A 6,264-nucleotide genomic window follows, 5' to 3' on the forward strand; every position below is an offset into this window, starting at 1 on the left:
AACGATATGGTCCCAAGGGAGCGGCACCCGCTTCATGGCCCCTCGGGTCCACCAGATCGGAGTATTTGCTTCAGCCTCTGGATGCCCCCTTCGATCAAAAGGCTTTGCCCACAGCACTGCTTCCTGCTCCGACCCCGCAACTCCGACCCCACGACCGGGGCTCGTGGGAAGCCTGCTCACCACTCTTCTCCGACCGGTGCACTAAGGGCCGACTGGAGCCATCCGACTAGGGGCTCCCCATTCAGAGGGAACCAGAAGACGTGTGGAGAAAGGCAAGGCATGGCTCATAAGTCAAAACCACTGTACCAGAGTCCATACCCTACGCGGGGCAGTACTTAGTAGCCATCCTAACATTCTACAGTGGCATCAATAGTATTGTAGGCGCTTATCATCCTTTCACACCGGCCAGAATGGACAACAAGGCTTGGTAGACGTGAACAACAAGGCTAGGTAGCGTACGCATCTGAGCCCTCTCACTTGTAAAGCCGTCCTCTTCATCTATAAAAGGGGATGTGCTTCCTTCAACGAGGAGACGGACTTTTGATGGCACAACACACAATACACACAGTCAAGCTGCTACCAAGCTCTTAGCCTCCTTTCGACCCTTCCATCAGAGACTTGGGACCAGTCCCTCTCTCGACTGTTTGTACCCCCTACTACGAACCGTTTTTCGGTGCTAATAACACAAGCAGCTACAGACTGAATGTAGGGACATTCAACCCGAACCAGTATAAACCTTGTGTCCTTTAGCGCACCATCCGGGCCTAACATGCATCACTATAAATTTACTTGCCGGTGCTTGTATGAAACACCGACAGTTGGCGCGCCAGGTAGGGGACTTTGCGCATTCCAAATTAGGCCTCGGATGGCCACCCACGCAATCAGCTAGGTCCCAGGCGCACACGTGCGTTTCGGTGACCTAGATTTCATCGTCACACTGGATGGAGAGCTGGCACTAACCCACGCGTCCGTCCAGTCTCTCCCTCCCATCAACTTCAGCTACTAAAGGCTTGAGGGCTAGCCCGCCGTCTCCCTTGGGCCCTAGTCATTCGGGGAGGCCCCGCGCCACATCACGCTCTCTCTAGAACGCTCCACATGGCGCGCCTCGATGGCGTTGCCGTTCGGTCTCCGCAACGCTGCAGCAACCGCTGGCCACCATCTAGCACTACACATGGTTCAGCCACCTATGGACAGCGAGTTCATGGGGGCAATTGAACATGATCCAGAGACACTCCATGGGCTCCTCATGGAGGAACCAAAGTCGTCCTCCAGCTCTGACTCCAGCAGGAGGAGCCATCACCCTTCCCAGGAATGCTTCATGACACAAACCCCTGAGGGGCACGTCCAAAGCGTCTCCGGAGAGGAGGCAACCCCAACACCAGGACTGAGGGGGAGGCGGCGGCTCCATCTCATGTAAGGATGGAGTAGCTAAGAGCGTGAAAGCTAGAGATTGATGACGCCGGACAACAGCTTGTCCGGGAGTACCGGAAGATCAATGAGGAAATCAAGCGTCGCAGAGACGGTGGGCACGCACGTGCCACAGCCCGTGATGTGCACCAGAGGATCCTCACCGACGATGGGACTCTCCATCACTTTGCTCGAGCAAGCCAGAACATCGCTGCTGCGACGGCCTTGCTTCACGGCCTCCCGGAGGCCACGACATCCGAGGATCGCCGGGCCCACTAAGAGATTCGCATGTTGCTCGAGCGTGGCACAGCAGGCAGAAAGCTCATTGTCTCGGTGCCGCAAGCCCAACGCCAGCCAGCGCACGCCCTTGGTACGCCCCGCCAAGGACGCTTTCATTCACCAGACACCGCCAGGCGACGGGCAGCACGCCACCATCCCGTTACATCAACATCTCGGCCACAACCGCAATGTGCGTAGCACCATTGACACCTGTAGGCGCACCCACGGTGACAGAAGGGAAGGAGCCCGCTGTGGCTATCATCCCCGATGTGGCGGATGCTACGATAGCGGTGAGGACCGGAGCCCGAGCCCCAGCCTGCTAGGCCCTCAGGCCTTCGGCTGACACATCCTCAATGCTGCTTTCTCACCAAGGTATCGACCGCCTACCAATATCCCTAAATATTCTAGAGAAACAAACCATGGGCTTTGGCTCGAAGACTATCGGCTTGCCTATCAAACCGGTGGTGCAAGTGATGATAATTTTATTATTCGCAATCTCCCGCTATTCTTGGCTGATTCGGCATAAGCGTGGTTGGAGCACCTATCGTCCAACGCCATTCAAAGTTGGGCGGATCTCATGGAGATCTTTGTGGGGAACTTCCAGGGCACGTACAAACGCCCTGGAAACCCATGGGACCTCAAGAACTGCCGCTAGAAGGCCGGTGAAACCCTCCGTAGGTACATCTAGCGCTTCTCCCGGCAGTGCAACGAGCTCCCAAACGTCGTCGACGCCGACGTGATAGGAGCTTTCCTATCCGGGACAACCTGTGAGTCTTTGGTTCACAAGCTAGGGCGAAGGGGCCCGCGAACTACCAAGGAACTCCTGGACATCGCCACCAGCCATGCCTTAGGAGAGGAGGCAATCAGAGCCATCTTCGACCGCCCCGATGGCAAGGCGAGGTGGGACGAGGATGCCGGTGAAGGCGCCTCTAACCGTCCCACCAAAAGAAAGAATAAGAAGCAACGACACGACAACTCGCTCGTGGCCGCCGCCGACCGCAAGGGTGGCCAGAAGCCCACGGAGGGTGCTCTGAACCACTTTGAGAAAATGCTCGAGGGGCCATGCCCAAACCATGCTTTCCTGGCCAAGCATCTATACAAGGATTGTGACCTCATGCGCAAATACTTGTCTGGGGGCCTCAACAAAGGGGAGCAGGTGAAGGGTCGAGATGGCGACTAGAGGGGGGGTGAATAGTCTTTTCTAAAACTTAATCGCGTCGGCTAACCGATACAAATGCGGAATTAAAACTATCGGTCTAGCCAAGACTATACCCCACTATATATGTTCACTAGCACCTTGCAAAGATAACAATTATGCAACAAAGGTGCCGGGCTAGTTAGAGCTCTCCTAAACAATTCTAGGAGCAAGGTTACACAAACCTATGCCACTAGTACTTTAAGCAATAAGGGAGCTCCTACACATGCTAGTAAGCAAAAGCACAAAGCTAACTAAGCTCACTAGCAATGCTCAATAACAAGGCAACCAATGCCTAATTAGAGAGCGCAAATTCTTAGCTACACAAACTAAGCAATGTGACTAACAAGGTTACTAAAACCAAATTAGTCACGCAAGGGAGCTACTTCTATGCTACACAAGCAAGAAGGTAATTAGCAAGCTACACAAGCTATCTAATTACAAGAGCAACTACACAAGCTTAATATGTATAAAATTAATTGCAAGCTTGTGTAATGGGGATGCAAACCAACGGGAAGAACAAGGTTGACACGATGATTTTTCTCCCGAGGTTCACGTGTTTGCCAACACGCTAGTCCCCGTTGTGTCGACCGCTCACTTGGTGGTTCGGCGGCTAATTAGCATCACCCGCTAAGCCCGCACGTCGGGCGCCGCAAGAACCTACCCCTTGAGTGAGGGTAGCTCAATGACACGCTTTTACTAGAGTTGCTCTTCGCGGCTCCCGCGGGGCGAGCACAATGCCCCTCACAAGCACTTCTCCGGAGCGCCGCACAAGCTTCTTGCGCGCTTCGACGGAGACCACCACCAAGCCGTCTAGGAGGTGGCAACCTCCAAGAGTAACAAGCACCACCGGCTTGCAACTCGATCACCTAGTGCCACTCGATGCAACCTCACGATGCAATCGCACTAGAATCGCTCACTCACACAATCGAATGATTACTATCAAGTATATGTGTGATGGAGGGCTCCCAAGCACTCACAAGCATGGACACTAAGTCCCTTGAGGTGCTCTATTTCAGCCATGGCCGAGGGCCACTTCTATTTATAGCCCCAAGGGCTAAACTAGCCGTTACCCCTTCACTGGGCAACGGTCGGGACGACCGGACGCTCCGGTCGTGTTGACCGGACGTTGGACCTCAGCGTCCGGTCGCCCACAGACGACCACGTGTCCTGGTTCCAACGGTCACTTGACCTGACCGGACGCTCCAGCTTCAACTGACCGGACGCTGAACCCCTAGCGTCCGGTCGTTTCCAGTAAGCTCCCGAGCATGACCGGACGCGTCCGGTCGAACGCGATCGGACGCAGCCAGCGTCCGGTCACTCTCCAGCTACTGCTACACTCCACGTCAGCGCGACCGGACACAGCCTGCCAGCATCCGGTGCATTTAGATCTAGTGTTCGGTCAGTTGACCAACGCCAGCATCTTCTCCATTCTCTTCACCCTTGCTCAAGTGTGCTAACCACAAGAATTTGCATCCAGCGCAATAGACAATAGACATTCCATTTTCTCGAAAGCGCCAAATCCCGAGAGGGACCCAAACCCATCTCACCCCTACAAACACCACCGCCTTTGTAAATGTGCCAACACCATCAAGTGTACACCACCATGTGTATGTGTGTTAGCATTTTCACAATCATTTCCCAAAGGATGTTAGCCACTCAACTTGCCACGCCACTCGATCCTAGCGACAATGCAAAGTTAGATCACTCGAGTGGCACTAGATGACCGATATGCAAACAAGTTTGCCCCTCTTGATAGTACGGCCATCTACCCTAAACCCGGTCATAAACTTCTCTACACACCTATGACCGGTGAAATGAAATGCCCTAGGTTATACCTTTGCCTTGCGCATTCCATTCCATCTCCTTCAATGTCGATGCAACACATGCACCAACACGATCAACAATGATATGATCCACTTCATATCATCACATGATCATATTGGTTCATCGATCTTGACTCTACTTGCTCTTCACCGTTGCCATCGTCCATCGGCGCCAAGTCTTGCTCAAGCTTCACTGCCACGCGGTCCATCACTCCAAAGCCTTCGACTTGCCCTTCATGCTTGCAACCGGTCCATCAAGCCAAGTCTTGTCTTGATCTTCTCCACCTTGATCACATGACTCAATGTCATGTCTCATGTGCATTTAAGCTCCTTCATCATCACATGTGTGACCTTTGCAACATCTCCAAGCCATTTTCACCTTCATGGCATATGTTGCTCACACACATGTACCTGTGGACTAATCACCTGTGTATCTCACATAAACACAATTAGTCCACCTAAGTTATCACTCAATTACCAAAACCAAACAAGGACCTTTCAGCAGGGGAAGGAACCTGTACCCACCACAGACGACGTAGAGGAGAAGGACGAATCGCCATGAGGTTATGAAGGAGTCAAACTGCCACGACACCAAGATGGCGACATATTGCCAAGAAGTCCGATGACTAGAGGATAGATTCGACGGCCTCGAACTCAATCACATCCCAAGGCACCTCAACGAAGCAGCCGACGCGCTTGCGAAAGCAGCATTCGCCCGAGAGCTAGTGCCGACGGGTGTCTTCATCAGCGATGAACACAAGCCCTCAGTGCACTACAAGGGGTCGGAACGAGCCGACGATGGCCCACCTGATCCGGCCCTGGGGGCCGACCCGCTGACTGCTCTGCCCGACCCCGAGGTCATGGAGCTTGAAGAGGATCCAGCAACAGAGTCCGACCCTTCCAACGACTGGAGAACGCTCTACCTCGACTACCTCCTCCGCGACACACTACCGGCAGACAAGATGGAAGCTCGATGGCTCGCACGTCACGCCAAGTCCTTCGTTCTTGTAGAAGGCGAACTCTACAAATGGAGTCACACCGGGATCCTACAGCTCTGTATCCCTAGCGAACAGAGAAAACTTCTGCTGAGCGATATCCACAGTGGGGTCTGCGGTCACCATGCCGTGCCAAGGACATTGGTTGGAAACGTATTCCGACAGGGCTTCTACTGGCCCACCGCAGTAGCCAACGCCGAGCAAATTGTACGCACCTGCGAAGGATGTCAGTACTACGCTCGGCAGACCTACCTCTCCGACCGGAGCACTCGCTTCAGGCACCAGCTGTCTCCAAGCAGTCTCTCCAAACGGATGGCTTGGCCCAAAACGCTGCTTCCTGCTCCGACCCTGCGACTCTGACCCCACGACCGGGGCCCGCGGGAAGCCTGCTCACCGCTCTTCTCCGACCGGAGCACCCATGTTGTAGGTGTAGCTTGAGGAGTAGCTCTTGTGTGGAGGAATCTTCTGGTGGGCACAGACAGATCCTTGTAGACGACCGTGGCTTATCATTATCGTTTTATCAAATCATGCTCTATCTTACGGTGCCTAAACGGCTAAACTG

The sequence above is a fragment of the Miscanthus floridulus genome, chromosome 19 (assembly GCF_019320115.1).
Source record: "Miscanthus floridulus cultivar M001 chromosome 19, ASM1932011v1, whole genome shotgun sequence".
NCBI classification, from domain to species: domain Eukaryota; kingdom Viridiplantae; phylum Streptophyta; class Magnoliopsida; order Poales; family Poaceae; genus Miscanthus; species Miscanthus floridulus.